Source organism: Lycium ferocissimum, chromosome 12, assembly GCF_029784015.1.
Source record: "Lycium ferocissimum isolate CSIRO_LF1 chromosome 12, AGI_CSIRO_Lferr_CH_V1, whole genome shotgun sequence".
Taxonomy (NCBI): Eukaryota; Viridiplantae; Streptophyta; class Magnoliopsida; order Solanales; family Solanaceae; genus Lycium; species Lycium ferocissimum.
Genome location: NC_081353.1, coordinates 43,333,399 through 43,349,126, shown reverse-complemented (window position 1 = coordinate 43,349,126; position 15,728 = coordinate 43,333,399). Strand labels below are relative to the sequence as shown.

The 15,728-nt window shown below is 35.1% G+C and overlaps 1 long non-coding RNA gene across 1 annotated transcript in view; it reads right to left on the bottom strand.

The window, feature by feature from the left end:
* The window catches only part of LOC132039813 (uncharacterized), a 21,983-nt gene extending 6,527 nt beyond the window's left edge, over positions 1–15,456 (bottom strand). Inside the window, exon 1 of the long non-coding RNA XR_009410486.1 lies at positions 15,288–15,456. This is a non-coding gene — a long non-coding RNA (uncharacterized LOC132039813). The remainder of the gene's footprint in view (positions 1–15,287) is intronic.
* Between the last annotated feature and the right edge of the window lie 272 nt (positions 15,457–15,728).

Genomic DNA, 15,728 nt, shown 5'->3' with positions numbered 1-15,728 from the left:
ATTATTAATCTAGGGGACGTTATACTTTCTCACAACACCCTTTAAAGGCACCCTTAACTCAATACTCATAATTTTGCCCGACACATAACTTATAGCTTTCATTTTTCCTTAACACTCTTCTTATTAGAATATCTTTGGAATTCTTAATTAGGACTATCGATTACTATTTCTTGTTTATCCAAGCCTCGTATTCATCGTATTGCCACCCGTTAGTCCATTCACTATATGTTGAGGGGAAATTTCAGTGTAGCAGAGAACCTCACTATACTGGCTCGACTTTACATGGGACTATGAGAACGTACGATGCGATCCGTTGCGGTGTGGCAAGGCAACGACATAATATCATCCGTTCTGTATCTGCAAACGAGGCCAACTATATGCAAGTGTATTATATGACACATAAGAAAATAATCATTTCAAATTAGGACTTAATAGCAAACAAGTTCATTAACATGTTATCACAAGTGTATAAGATCCTTTTTTCCTGAACCGTGAGAAGATCACTCTTATCTTTATCCTGGCCTTTTAGACCATCTCGTATCTCATTTTCACCACTTATTCATCAAGTATATAAGTATGAATGAGTATATCATGAATAACATCATATGCCAACAATATCATGAATATAGGATATGCGTATGCCATGCCTTTACATAATATCAACTCAAATACAAGGATGATTCCTCTTTCATGAATTATATGATATGGAGTGATGAAGACAAAATGAATCAATTCTCACAAGTTTTAAACATGACTATCATAGCCCAAATAAACAATACCAACCTAGTTGATTTTATTTATCACCCACGACCGTTAATGCCCATGAGCACGTCATGGTTTCTGATCAACAATAATGCCACTTTGCGTTAGTGCCTATACACGGTACCCGCTGATGTTCGTCAAAATCATTAAGGTGGACCCGCTCGCGCCTAATACCCCATATTAGAAACTATATACGTCCTCGATCGGAGTCGTAAAGTATTGTGACCTACCTGAAGCCCAGAAACGAGGGAACCCACGAACCCTCAAGCTAGAGCCTTTTCTTTACGAAGTGCTTCCGAACGATCGAAGTCTATCAAATATGAATTCTACATTAACATACGAGTCTATATACACCCATGTTGATATACCTCTAATCGGAACCTAAGATAGCCAAACCTGAGCCCCAAGAGGAAAACTATAATTTTGTTGCAAAATCGGGTTCAATTTAGTCAAAATAGTACTCTATGAGGTTAAACAAACTCTATGAGGTTAAACAAGTCCAATGATAACCATATTGCCATATTTTAATTCGGAAACCAAAAACAAACCTAAAAAGGTAACCCCGAGCCCCAAAGCGCAAAACTGAAATTTTATTTGAAAATCGGTTTAACCATAACTTATATAGTCTAGATCCAGAATATCACCGAATTCGTTTGTGCGTGATCCTCGAGCCGAGATTTTCATTCTATATCCTTAGGGCTCGAAGAGCACTTCTACAATGAAACACGGATAAAAATAATAACCAACGGAATTAATCATGGAGAAACACCAAAATAAAGGTTAGATACTTACCCCCTTGTTGATATGAAATCAACGCCACGAAAAATACCTCAAACGGAGCTCCAAAACACAAAATATGCTTAAAATACTAAATGGACGAAGTCTCAATTTTTAAGTACTCCGGGCCTTCACAACCATAGGCCCCAACTTCACACCTGCAGACTTAACTTTGCACCGTAGCGATTCGAGACCCGACTTTACTGCGATGCGACACCACTTTGATCTCTAAATATTTAAAATGGCCGCCTTATCGTGAGTCGTCCAAATTCGATGATTCTTTTTGCAAGGGTTCTGTAATCACGATACGGATTTAATGGTTCAATCAAAACATAAATCAAAGGTTATTTGCTCTATATGTTACCCTTTATGGCCAAAGAAACGACGCCGAAACTTCAAACACGAGCGCGACACAACCCAAATCCATACGAAACCCATAGGAATCTCACCAAAACTTGCGGACAAGTCCAAAATTATCATACGAACTTGTTGAAACTTTCAAAACATCGACACGGGATTGTCTTTGCCTGATGTTGACCGTGGTCAACTCCAAATCATCTCAAAAAGCTAATTTCTTAACCAACTACCTAACTCACTCCCGAACCTCTCGGGAACTAAATTAACGACTTGACTAAGTCATACATTACATTCCAGACCTAATGGAATCAACGAAATTTCAAAAAGACTCATTTATCCCCAGTGTTGACTTTGGTCAACCATTTTCATTTCTTAACTTAAGAATTTCCAAAATATCATTTTCCTAACCCAAAACTCACCCGAAAGCTCCGGGAATCGAGCCATACACTCCGGCAAGTCATAAACATCAAACCCTGTTTTCACTTTTTCTATCTCACTTTTTGATTTTTGATTTTTCAAAATTTTCCCTTAATTTTTTATTTTTATGAAAACAGCTCCATTTCGATTTGATCAAGTGTGCCACCGGTTTAGATTTTTACGTGTCGGGTCAGATCCTTTTAATTGAGTTTTTATTTATCAGGTAAATTAAAAAAATATATGGGATTCAATTTATGACATTATGTGATTATCCATTATGAGATGTTGCTCTTTTAGAGCAAATTTGATTGTATGTTTCACGTAAATTAATCAAGTTGGATGATTTTTCTAGTTTTGAAAATTGGGGATATAAATCATATTTCAATTTTTTTTTTTTTTTTTTTTTTTTTTTTTTAGGAAAAAATACATTTAAACAACCAAATATTCTTTGCAAAAAGTGTAACCAAACACAACTCCATCTTTAACTCCAACTTCAAAAAATCCAAATAAAGTGATAAATATTTGGTTTCGATGGCCGTTTCATGCTTAAATTCATCTCAACTACATGAATTTACTTAGCTCATATATTAGGAAATCAATGAGGATGCATATAAGAATTTGTTCATGAACTAGGAAATATAAATGCTCAGGATTAAATTAAGATACATTTATTAAATTAGATATATACTGAAAAGTTCTATAAATACCAATGCGTTATAGTCACCCACCCATTTTTAATACTTACATTACATACCTAATAGATACATTTATTAGATTAGATATATACTAGAAAAGTTCTATAAATACCAAGGCGTTATAGCCACCATTTTCAATACCTACATCACATACCTAATATCTATGTTTCCCATGCCTAATAAGGTGGGGAATCAAATTGAGGGAATGAGGAAAAATTTCTTTAGGATGAAAATATGAAAAAGGAAAAATCCATATGTTTAAGGGTGTGTCTGATACGAAGGAAATTCTTTTCCAAAAAAATGTTTTACCTGAAAAATATTTTTCTTATTTATTTTTTGGTATTTGGCAAATAGTAAAAAATATTTTTCGAAGAACATTTATATGTAATCTATGCAAATACTATGTGGGTGGTGCTGGAGGGTTAGGCTGGGAGTCCAGCGTCAGGGGGGGGGGGGGGGGTCAAGGTTGGGACCAATACCATTGTATTGGAGCTGAAAGACACAACTTGGAACTGCTATGCTAAAAGTAGAAGAACTCTTACAATTAAGAACAACTAAAATGATCCAACTCCCTATAGAAAGCATGATGAATAAGGACATTAAATTGAGCTAGCATAGCATTATATTGGAGTGGTCTGAGAAACAGGTCACATATTTAGGTACTCAGACCTTGTTGGCAGAATTTGCTATACTTGTTTGAATGATCCCATTTAAGAGGTGGAGGTGGGGAGGAGATAATTAATATGAAATGTCATTTATGGAACTTGTTCTTCCTACTCTCACCAAGGAAGTTATATTCCTAAGTTTTAAGAAACTTGTTTCCTAGAAAGAATGCTTTCCTCCATACAGATCACCCGAGAAATGGGAAACTATGACAAAGAGCAAGAGAGGAATGTTGAACTTCATTATAAAAGCCTTCTTCGTAAATGACTATGGAGATTGGAAGATGGGAATGAGGCAATGTGGAAGAATGTCTCACCAAAAACGGTAAGGGTGACTATGAGCGTTCATCTTCTAGAGTTACTGTGGGATTTTGTAAGCATATCATGGTATTCTGGAGTGATTTCAAAAGCTGCATAAAATTGAGAACTGGAATGGAGCTAAACCAAGGTTGTGGACTGATTTATGGGATGATTATGACTCATGGATTAATTCCCAGCTACCTTCAACATAGTGTTAAGGAGCCTTATTGCTGACTGCATCTCTAATACTGGCTAGAATCTCCAATTAAGAAGAGAATTATTTGACTAGGAAGTGAGCAAACTAGTTCAGTACTTAAAAAGCTGCCGAGTATGAAGATACCTGAATTTGCGCTTGCATTGGACAAGGCCACAAATCTTAAAAGGTTTGTTATGTAAGTTGGCAAGCACAGCATGTACAGGAGCCAAAAGAAGATGTGAAAGGCTAGTCCTAATTTTATTGCATTGACAATGTAGCTTGAAAGGAACAAAAGATGCTTCGAAGGAAGAAAAAATCAATTGTATGTGTTAAGTATAGATGTATTCAGAATTTAGTATCTTGGTTCGAAGAAAAGTTTGTACCTAGTGCTAGAAACGTTGGATATGCTTGAGACGTTTGTTGCGTAGGATCGTCATATGTATTACTGTTGTACTGTTTTGGTACCTATGAGCAAGAGAATGTCAACTTAACAAAACTTCAGACGTTGGAAGCTCAACATAGATTCAAGCTTAATTTCACTCTTAGGCTGCTCCTGAACACACTATTAACAACCAAATAAATCCAACAACAGAATCCAAACTCAAACCTGATCAAAGAGATCAACAGAACCTGGTTTGAGTTATTCCTTGTCAACAACTTGGCCTATTGATCAGAGCACCACCACCAATGGGCCGAAATGTGCAGACAACCCAAAACACCAAACCTGATCAAGATCCGACAACCCACACGCCTTGTCGGATCGGTAAGTAAGAGAGTAAGAGACAGAATAAAGAAGTCGGTGGCGCATGAAAGCCAGTTGTTGCGCATCCAGCCACTAAAAAAGTTACTTCCAGCCAAAAATGCTATCCACTCCTTCCTAAAGTGGTGGCTAGACAATGTGGTCACTCCTTAAAGGTGACCCAAGAAACTCGAACTCTTCTCTCAAAAGCAAGTAAAAAAGAAGTGAAAATTATGAGCCTTGATGGCTCTGATACCATTGCAGTGCAATGGACTTATGTTTCTGTGTTTCTATTCATGCACAAGATATTTATACAGCTATATAACTGACTCAACCAAAGGAAACAAATCAAAACAAATAACAGGCAAGATCCTACAAATCTATTCAAATGATTTTGTTAACTATATAAGTAAGGAATATATTTACATGCCAATTTACAGATTTTACATTTTGTAACAACAAATATGTATTTTAGACACTTAGAATAGTATGTTGTTCCTTTTTCTTTACACCACATTTATGATTTGTGCATGTTCGATGATGACATTGGATCACAGACTTGCTAATCGGTTTGTCTTTCTCCTTGGACAATTGTGCAGATTTTGACTTGTCATCTAGCCTCGAGAATAGTTTAAGCCTGGGAATGAACATAGGTTCTCTGCAAAAAAGTATTGCTAGAATTGAAGTACTTTTACAAACTCAACCAGGACCTTAAAAATCTCTCAACAGTATGAATCAGATTGGAATTCTCCACCATATAATGGGAAGATTTATAAGGAGGATGAACTATTTTACTAAATGTTGTCATATTTTGCATTTTCCCTCTATGATATTCCCAAATTGGAAGTAATTATGCAATTTTGAAGTGAATGTTTTTGTACCTGTATAATCATGAAGTTGACACTTGTATAGAAACTTCTAAAAATTACCCGCAAGAGTGGCTCAGTTGGTTGAGCATGGGGCTTTCATAATGGAGGTCTCAGGTTCGAAACCCCCTGCCTACAACAGCAGGGGATTTGCCTTTTGGGTCGAGCTCGTCGCACGGGCCTTGCCTAGTGCGGGTTATCTCTCTTGTGTGGTTTGCGAGCTATTGCACAGGAGCTGAGTTTACCCTGTGCGCACCCGAAAGGATAGCGGCTGCGGGTTCCCATGTCATCAAAAAAAAAAAAAAAAAAAAAACTTCTAAAAAACTGTTACAACTTAGTGTTGAGCTTGTTGCTCACTTGTAGGGCTGATTTCACAAGCTATGCACGTCGTTGAACTACGCTAGGATGTCTTACTGTAATAAATAAAAATAAGTAAACACGCATTATCTTAAAAATATGACAAAACAAGTATCTGACATCATATCATTTAATAAAAAATTCATAATTATACTATAAACAAAAAATTCATGAAAACAAGTAAGAATACATGAACTAATGAAACCACTAGGACTTAGTTAAACAACAGATTCATAATTAAGCACAAACAACAAAATATCATATAAAAAGTTCATAATTTACTATAAACAAAAAATTCATGAAAAACAAGTAGGAATACATGAACTAATGAAACCACTGGGACTTAGCTATAAAGTACAAACAACAAAGCATCATACAAAAAATTTATTCAATTTATTACCGAACATATACAAATAGACATGTGAATCTTTCAACAATTCAAATATATGGTCTAAATACACCAGCAAATGGTGCACAAAAGTAGTTAACACAAGTATGCACCGGACCTCTTAAAATCTAGCAGAAAATCTATACAGCATGATATTCTTCTCTCTTTAACATAAGAGAACTTGTTTTCACATGGCTTCGGATTCCCAACTCCTTCAAAAGTTCCTCTTACCTCCCCCCAATAATCTCTGATTCTAGCTATGAATCTTTCCCGGCTAACCACAAGATATTTATCTCCATTTACTCCATATCATAAGAAATCCTTTATTAGTTTCTCTAATTTCATAGTGATTAAGGATGTAATGGTGAACAAAACATAAAAGCATGTAGGAATACTCTAGAGTATTGCCTTAATCAGAATAACTCTCCCTTCATAATAGGTACTGTTCCTTCCACCATTCCAATCTTTCCTCGAACTTTTGCAATATTACTGATTACGAAAAATTGCCCTGTTTGAACTAATCACCCAGAAGAAGACAGAAATATTTTGTAGAAAGCTTAACTACCTCACACCGGCCCATTTAAGCAAGTTCATGGACGTTACTAACCTCCCAAACTGGTATCGACTTTGGCTTTCTGATGTTGATACAGAGTATAGGCACCACCTTAAACCATATATCAAGGTCTCCCAGATCATTATCCTAACCATAGATATTTGTTGGTTTATCCAGTTCATCCATATCTTCAAAATCCATTCTTTGTAGGAGGTCCAACAAAAAGTTCCAAGTAACATGGCTATATGCCATTCCTATCTCTAATTTACAGAGCACACCAAGTACAATATTTCCTCTCAAAATTATCGGTGGCAAGTTCTTGTGGCATAAGATCATTTTGCTAGTGCCATCACTATAAAGGGAGGATTAAGACTCCATTTGAAAGTGCAATGACAATTAAACTGATTCTTGCATTTCATAACAGCTTTTTAAGGAAAATTATATCCATTCTATTTCTGTTGCTTTGTCCCCTACATTTTTTCACAGCTTGCTCGACTTATTCTTCCTCGAAAGGATGTTCAAGATCTTTACTTTTGTTCAGATTTTTTTTTTTTTTTAAATGATGGTCGTGTCTGCACAGCTTGCATGCACCTTGACTATTTCACCGAGGACATACTATTCCGACTAGCACAAGTACTGGGTAACTTTACCCACCAAGGCTCAAGCAAATAGAAAGAAATCATCTAGTGTTTTTATCTTGTCTAGGATTTGAACCCTAGTCTCACAGGTTCAAACTCATTTCACTGACCACTAAGCACACCCCTTAGGTGCAATTAGTCTTGATTCTTCCAAAATGTGATCCCTATGATTCTAGTCTCCATTTGTCAGTTTTCCTATAGAAAATTTGGTAGAATTGAATTATTCCCCTCCAAATTTTCTTCTCTAGGTTAATTCCCTAGATTTGCAGCTTCTCTTTTAAAATATTTCTTCAGCCTTTCTTCTATGAACATTTTTTTATAATTGAGAAATCCCCGAGGGCTAGTGGCAAAACTCAATGGTCATATAATGAAAAAGTTGTGTTAATATCTCCCTCCTTCACTGGATGTAGGATTTGTGCTTCACTTCATTTCCTATGCAATTTATATGCTACTATCATGTTTAATGTGTTTCTCTACCTGACCGTTTTGATAGACAAGGGAAGAGAGGTGTCATCTGGTTTGCTCTCCAATCCGGCTACTGCATTTTGTTTGTCTCTAACTGGTGATGTATGTTGTTCGAAATAAACTTTCCTGATCTATCTGACATTCTATGAAGCATAATGTATTTGGTCATTACAAATCTAGTCACAGAATTCATAACAGACATGTGCTGTCACAAACATACCCCTTTTCTACTTCTTCTAGTTGTTCGGTTTAAACCGATCTACCTCTAAAGTATTGCTTTTATAAGCGTGGATCTACAGAAAACATCTTCACAGAGACATACAGAAAAATGGGAAGAAACAGACACTAAAAAAGAAGTTTAAATAAGAGAAAAGGAAATAAAGTTTTACACACTTTTTTTGATGTTCTTCAAATTCTGGTTTGCGTTTACTTCTACATATTAGTACCTGCTTGTGCTTAACCTAAGCTAGAACTGCAGAGAATACTACACACCCACGAATTTGTGGCACTAAACAGGATAGTTTGACAGCTCAATCACAGTCAAAAGACAATTCTTTTCCTACTTCTACATGGAGGCCCATCTCATGAATTATTTCTTCGACACGTAATACTAATTCTAGTCCTCTTGAGTCTTTGATTTTTCGTTCCTCTAAGGTCTAAAGGCAACATAGAAAGTGTGTATAAGACCGTTACTTTAGATCTAATAGCTACTACACAGTAATCCAAGTCAAAAGCAACTCTCATTTTCTTATACTGATGAATAAAATTTGAAAACAAATTTAATAATTTATTAGGAAATGGTATCTTATAATAGAATGTGGTGTGCTTAACAGTCTGCTGTTTGGAATTCAATTGATGTTTTGCCAGTTAAATTTTAAGGAATTCTAGATGATATTAAAAAAAAAAAAAACAGTTCTTTGGATAACTTCTGAAGGCTACAATGCAATAGGGTTTTCATCAATGTCAACATTATTTCTCTATTTGAAAGACAGATAGTAGGTATTGTAAATTATCATGTCCTTCCATGAACAATAACTCATTATTTATGATTAGAAAATAGCACGAACAATGGCTACTTGTCTAGAGAACATAATCTGACATACATGACTTGGTTTCTTGTAAACCATGATACCATGCTTGAAAGCTCTATTTTTCGTTTTACTTTCAACAACAATACACAGCAATTTGATCCATACTGACTGATGGATGAAGCTAGAATAACAGGTGAATGAAAACCTACACATAGGTCCCAATTTTAGAGAGAACTCAATAACAGAAGCTATGCACTTCGTTAAGGTTTTTCATGCAATTAATCCAAGCTCGTTAACTAGGAGAACCAATAGAAGAAAAAAGAAGACTACAACTTAAGCCATTATACCTTAGTAAGAGGCATGGTGAACATTGACCAATTTAAGTAAATAATTATAAGTAAACCTGTCAACCGGTTTGAACCGGACCGGTAACCGGTTAACAAACCGGCCGGTTTCCGGTTAAAAAACCGGAACGGGCCACCGGTTCCGGTTTCCCGGTTAAAAACCCGAAACCGGAACCGGTCCGGTTCAAACACGTCCAAAACCCCCTTTTTTTTTTTTTTTTTTTGTATAGTATATATATATTATAGTATTTATTAGTATATTGTAGGTATATTTACATATGTTATATAAGTTTATGAGTAAGTTTATATATTCTTGACTAACGGTAGCTTAACAAAAAGAAGTCGACAATACGGCATATACGTGTGTGTGTGTATATATATATATATATATATATATATATATATTAAGTTATATGCTTAAGTTATATGCTTAAGTTATACTACATATACCTAAAATATAATAAAAATATGTATATATATCAATATACTTAGGTTTATATAACTTTTTATATATATATATATATATATATATATATATATATATATATATATATATATATGTGTGTGTGTGTGTGTGTGTGTGTGTGTGTGTGTGTGTGTTTAAGTTATATGTATACTATGTATTATAACTTAATAAGTATATTCTTAGTATATTTTAGTTATTTTTCAAGTATATAACTTTCTAGTTTTTAATTTAAGTAGATGTATATTATAAGTATATTCTTAATATATTTTAGGTATATTTCTAACTTAATATAAGTAAAAATATGAACACAAGTAAATAGAAGAAAGCTCAATGAGTCATATATTTTATTCATTCTTGGATAACATTTATTTGCAAGTTGTAATTTTTTTTAACTTGCAAATAATACATGAGTTGCAAAGAAATAGTAGAATAATAAAATCACCAATTCTCAATCATTTGGTTAATTTCCCCCATATCATATTCGGCCATGGAGATATCTTTAAAGTCTTCCATTTGGTCCGGTCCACTTGCTATCAAATCTTCAATCTCTTCCTCTTCGCCTTCCTTCACTTCTAAGTTTTGGTTGCGTCGCTCCGATCTAATCCAATTGCGAATGCACACTAGTACTTGCAAGCTAAAGCCGGATAATGAGTGTCTATGGTCTCCAATTTGTTGTCTTCCTTGGCTAAATGCACTCTCCGAAGCCACGGTTGATACTTGAACCGTAAGGATATCTCGAGCCATTCTTGAGAGTATCGGATGACTTGCCTTGTATTTCTTCCACCGTGCTAAGACGTCCAACTCATCTAATTCCTTGATATCCACATTTGGCTGCATCAAATAAAAGTTATATTCATCAAAGTTTACACTACAAGAAGGAATTGACTGTGAATGTAAAACTTTTAAATGCAACAAACCCGACAAGCCCTTTTTGCTACTTTGAGAAATAGTAGGGCGTGGAGCAACGGATGTAGCATGTTCTTCCAAATTAGAATAATGAGTAAAAACTTTTCTAAACTCGTCATCAGTAGCGAGTTCGGCTTCAGCTAAAGATGTTTGAACTCCCTCTTCAATTTCTAAAAATATATAAATTTGACCAACCAATATTTTAGTATAAGACACTTTTAAACAAGGATTTAAAAGAGAACCCAATATAAATAAAGTTGGGATGAAAAAAAATACTTCTTAAATTTAATTATCATATAAAAAATAGCCGCTTGATAACGGGATTTATATTTATATTCTTGTAAAACTCTAGTTATTTAAATAAGTAGGCTAAAATTTCGATTCTTTGTGAGATAGAATTGTTTAGAAAAAGCAAGAGTTGCATTATAAAAAATTTCTAAGAGTTCAACACATTCCTTAACATCTTCCCAATGCGTAAAATTTAATCAATCATCACTATTAATATTATATTTGTTGTAAACTTATTGTATGGGAATCCTATACTCATATGCTTGTTGTAGTATAATGTAGGTGTAATTCCATTTAGTCTCAATTTCTACTTGAATTTTCCTAGGTCTAAGGTTATTTTCCACACAAGCATTCTTAAAATCTCTAAGTCTTCCCCAATTAGCATTACAAAAACGAAACGCAACCGCATCTCTAACTTTTTGAATAGAATCGTCAAAACACACAAGACCATCTTTAACAATTAAGTTTAAAATGTGACAACTACATCTCACATGAAAAATATTTTTTAACGAAGGGTTTAATTCTCTTTTTAAAAGATCAATCGCCTTTGTATTATTAGAAGCATTATCTAAAGCAATACAAAGTGTTTTTCTATAAATGTTAAAAAATCTCATAATAGTAGACATTGAATCTGCTAAAAAAATTTCATCATGACGACCTTTGCCTTCATCATATAAAAAAGCTATAATTCTTGTTTGCATAACCCAATTGTCATCAACCCAATGACATGTAATAGCAAAAAAATCTAACTTGTTAAGATTAAGACCCAAATCAGCGGTAAGAGAAACATTACAATTTAAAGAATTAAATACATGACGCAAAATAAAATCATATTTTTTATACAAATCTATAACATACGCTCTCTGCAAGTCTTCAGAAATACCCTCAAATAACGGATTATAATAACGTTGAATGTAAGTAACAAACCCCAAACCCGAAGGAAAGAAAAATAGTAAACAATCATAAGCTACCATTTTAGCTATTTCTACACGCTCTTTTTTCTTGTCATACTTAAAATTTTTACCGGTTCGTGGGTCTATCGTCATTTGAATACCCCCCACATTTGAACCCGTTTGCTCTCCCCAAACATCTATATGTTTCTTTCTCATATTTCTTTCTCATATGACCATTTAATGTACCCGTTCCACCATCCTTACTAGTTTCTTGCCTAAAAGCAAATACTTGTCCACATAGGGTACATTTAGCTGTTTAGCTTTCCCTATCCTTAGTCATAAATTTTCAAATTTTAGCGGTTGACTTACGAGTTCTAGGCGGTTTGTCTTGTGTATGTGATTGTGCAGGACATGTATCTCCTATGGGATTTTCGGGAGCTTGTGTTTCATCATCATTATCAATTTCATTAAAAGTGTCGGCATAATGTTATTGCATTACCTCATGACCTAAAAGTGAATTATTTCCGCCAACATCAATACCTAAATTAGGTATTTCTTCCGAAATGTTTCTTCATTAAGCCACCTAACAATACCACTACCGGCTAAACCACGTCTAAATCTCTTCGCCATTATTAAATAGAATTAATTTAAATTGCAATAAATTAAATTGCTAGAATTAAATTGCGTAAATTAAATTGCGAAAAATAAAGATAGAGTTGGAACAAAGATACCAAATTGCCGGACTAATTTCCAACAAAGTGAAGGCGGCTAGAATTGCAAATCCACCAAAGCTACTTCGGATTGTAGCAAAATCACTAACTCCACTAACAATATTATAATTGCAAAATTAATAATTGAAACTATAATAAGACTTTATAATATTTATTTGAGAGAAATTTAAAGTGGCTAATTGTTGCAAAGCAACTATAATTGAGAGATTGAGATTTGAGCGAAAAGAAGAGTGAATTGGTGTGAATTAAAATGGAAATGGAGAGGGGTTTATATAGAGGTGGGGGATGGGCTAAAGTGTTAAAAAAAAATAAAAAATTTGGGGGTTTTGGTGGGGGGGGGGCAACAAATGGGTTTGGACCGTTTGGCAACGGCCATTTTGCAAATGGACCGTTGTGCCAATCGGTCAACAAGAAACGACAATGACTCATTTAAAAAAATATATATTTTAATTCCACCGATTTTACCAGTCCGGTCCCGATTTTATTGGTTTAACCGGTTCCGGTTCCAAAAAAATCGAAACCGGACCGGTATGTAATAAACGATTAACCGGTTCAACCGGTTCCGATTCCGGTTTTACCGGTCCGGTTACCAGTTTGAACCAGTAAAACCGGACCGGTTGACGAGTTTAATTATAAGTACGAGAAGGGTGGTGTTGATGTGATACCAAACTTTTAGATACAGAATCAATTCTTTTTTGGTGTTAGGCCAGCTTGCGTGCACGTCGAGCTACCTCCCACCAGCATAGGTACCGAACGTTGTCCAACAAGGCATGGACAGATGGAAAGAAATCATTTAGTGTTTTTTGCCTCGTTGGGATTTGACTTTTGACACCTCATGGTTCTCAACCCATTTCATTGTCCATTAGGCCACACCCTTGGGTGAAATGTAGAATCAATTTACCTCATTTTCTTTTCATGTAATGAGTATCTGCCTAGAATAGATGATTAAGAAAATTGAGCAACCGGTAGCTCGTAGCTACTTTATGATACTGTGATGAACAATGTAAATGAATACCTTTCAGTCAGTACATCAATCAGACAAATCTGAACAGTTTTGCTATTTTGACAGCATGAAATCGGTGATTGAAAGATACAACAAAGGAAAAGAGAAGATAAATTGGGTGATCCATGTTCCGAGGTCAAGGTAAGTTTTGAGATTAGAAGTCAAGGTAAAGTTTGCTAGCTAATTTGCAGTCAACTAGTCAAAGGACAAAATGCATATTAGTTTCTTGCATACTTACTTTTCTCCCTTAACTGTACATAATTTACGAAATACCAAAATGAACTTCCTATCATGTTAAAATCCTTAAGGTTCTCTTCTCCTCTACGTATTGTATGTTAATTAAAATACACTCTCAAAAGGAAGAAGTGATATGCCCTCAAACAAAACCAGAATCATCGTTTGGTCTGCTAGGGAAAACTACAGACAGACTGCAATGCTGAAGAATAGGACTCAGAAATTGTTAATTTTCTTCAAGACCCCAAATACTCCCTCTCTGGACTACTTGACTTTCCAAAAAAGAGCAGAATACTAGCCGTTACTTGCAGGGAAAAAGCACAGGGCTTTACAGCACATTATACTGGTATCAAGCTACTTTTTGAAAATGTAAAAGAATCAAGGAATTTACGGCACATTCTTTCATGCATCTGCAGTTTTCTTCTCGTTTGTTTTGTGCCCTAAAGCATACATCTTATTAGCGTCTTTACTATATAAACCTTTGCTTCTTTGAGTGCCAACGTTACTCCGTATACCTACATCCGGATTTAATTTTCCATTTTTTAGCATCTAAATTTAAGATACTCAAACTATTAGTAGCAAGCACAAGCAGGAGGACAGGAGGTCCTAGAATCTATAGACAGTAATAGTAAGGCTGTCAGCAGATCAGTAGTATGACAAGATAATTGTCTAGGACAATCTATACTGTCAAAATTAATCAAACTGGATTGATTCCAGGAACTTAGATCCCAATTCTACGGAACACCGGATACACAATATTCAATTCACCTCTCTTACTTGTACAGTTGTACCCTGTGATCTGGATCGATTCCATGAACTTGGGTGCCCAGGATTGTTGGATTAAGGTTCTAACATATGAGGACAATAACGTGCATGTGCATGAAAGAATGTGTGAATCAATTCCACAACTAAAGTGGGCAAAGAGAATGGAGATTCTCATTAGCTGATACCTGTTCTACCATCCATTCCAACCCTCAATTACGGAGAAAAAGAGGAATGATCTAAAGATGGAACCTATGATGAAGTCCATAAAGGAAAATGACCAATACAACTAACAAGGTTAGGTTTGTGGCCATAGGACGAAGATTTAGAAGCCAGAACATGCATATCTTCCACTACCGGAAGTACAACAAGAGAGAAGTTAAAGGATGGTAAAAGGACAAGAAAATTGGGAGAAAGAGAATATGATAAAGATGCAGCAAAGCAAAAAGGTACTCACTGTTGACAGCTAACAGAGATGGTCCCAAGGAAGATTTTTGAATAACAAGAACACAGATCCAAACAAAAGTCTCGGGGAAATATTTTTGGCTTAATGCCTCATTGGGGAAACAAAATTTTATAGGCTTACTTCTAACTTCACTTTCTTTTGTTATGAGACCTGAAACAACCACCAAAAAAGCAGAATTAAAAACACTTGCGACATCTATGAACTGGTGAGTGAAAAGAGTTGCCAAGATATTCCTCTTAAAAAAGCTCAAAACTGTTTGATAAAGGATAACAGGATAATTTCATCTGCATTAACTACTTTAATTATACACTACGTACGGCAGCTCGGTGGGGACTGAGAATATTCATGCCAGCATAGGACCTGGTGATGAACTAATACAGGCTTAGCAATTGGGACAAGGGCACTGGGAAAATTTGTCTTCCCACAAGAAAG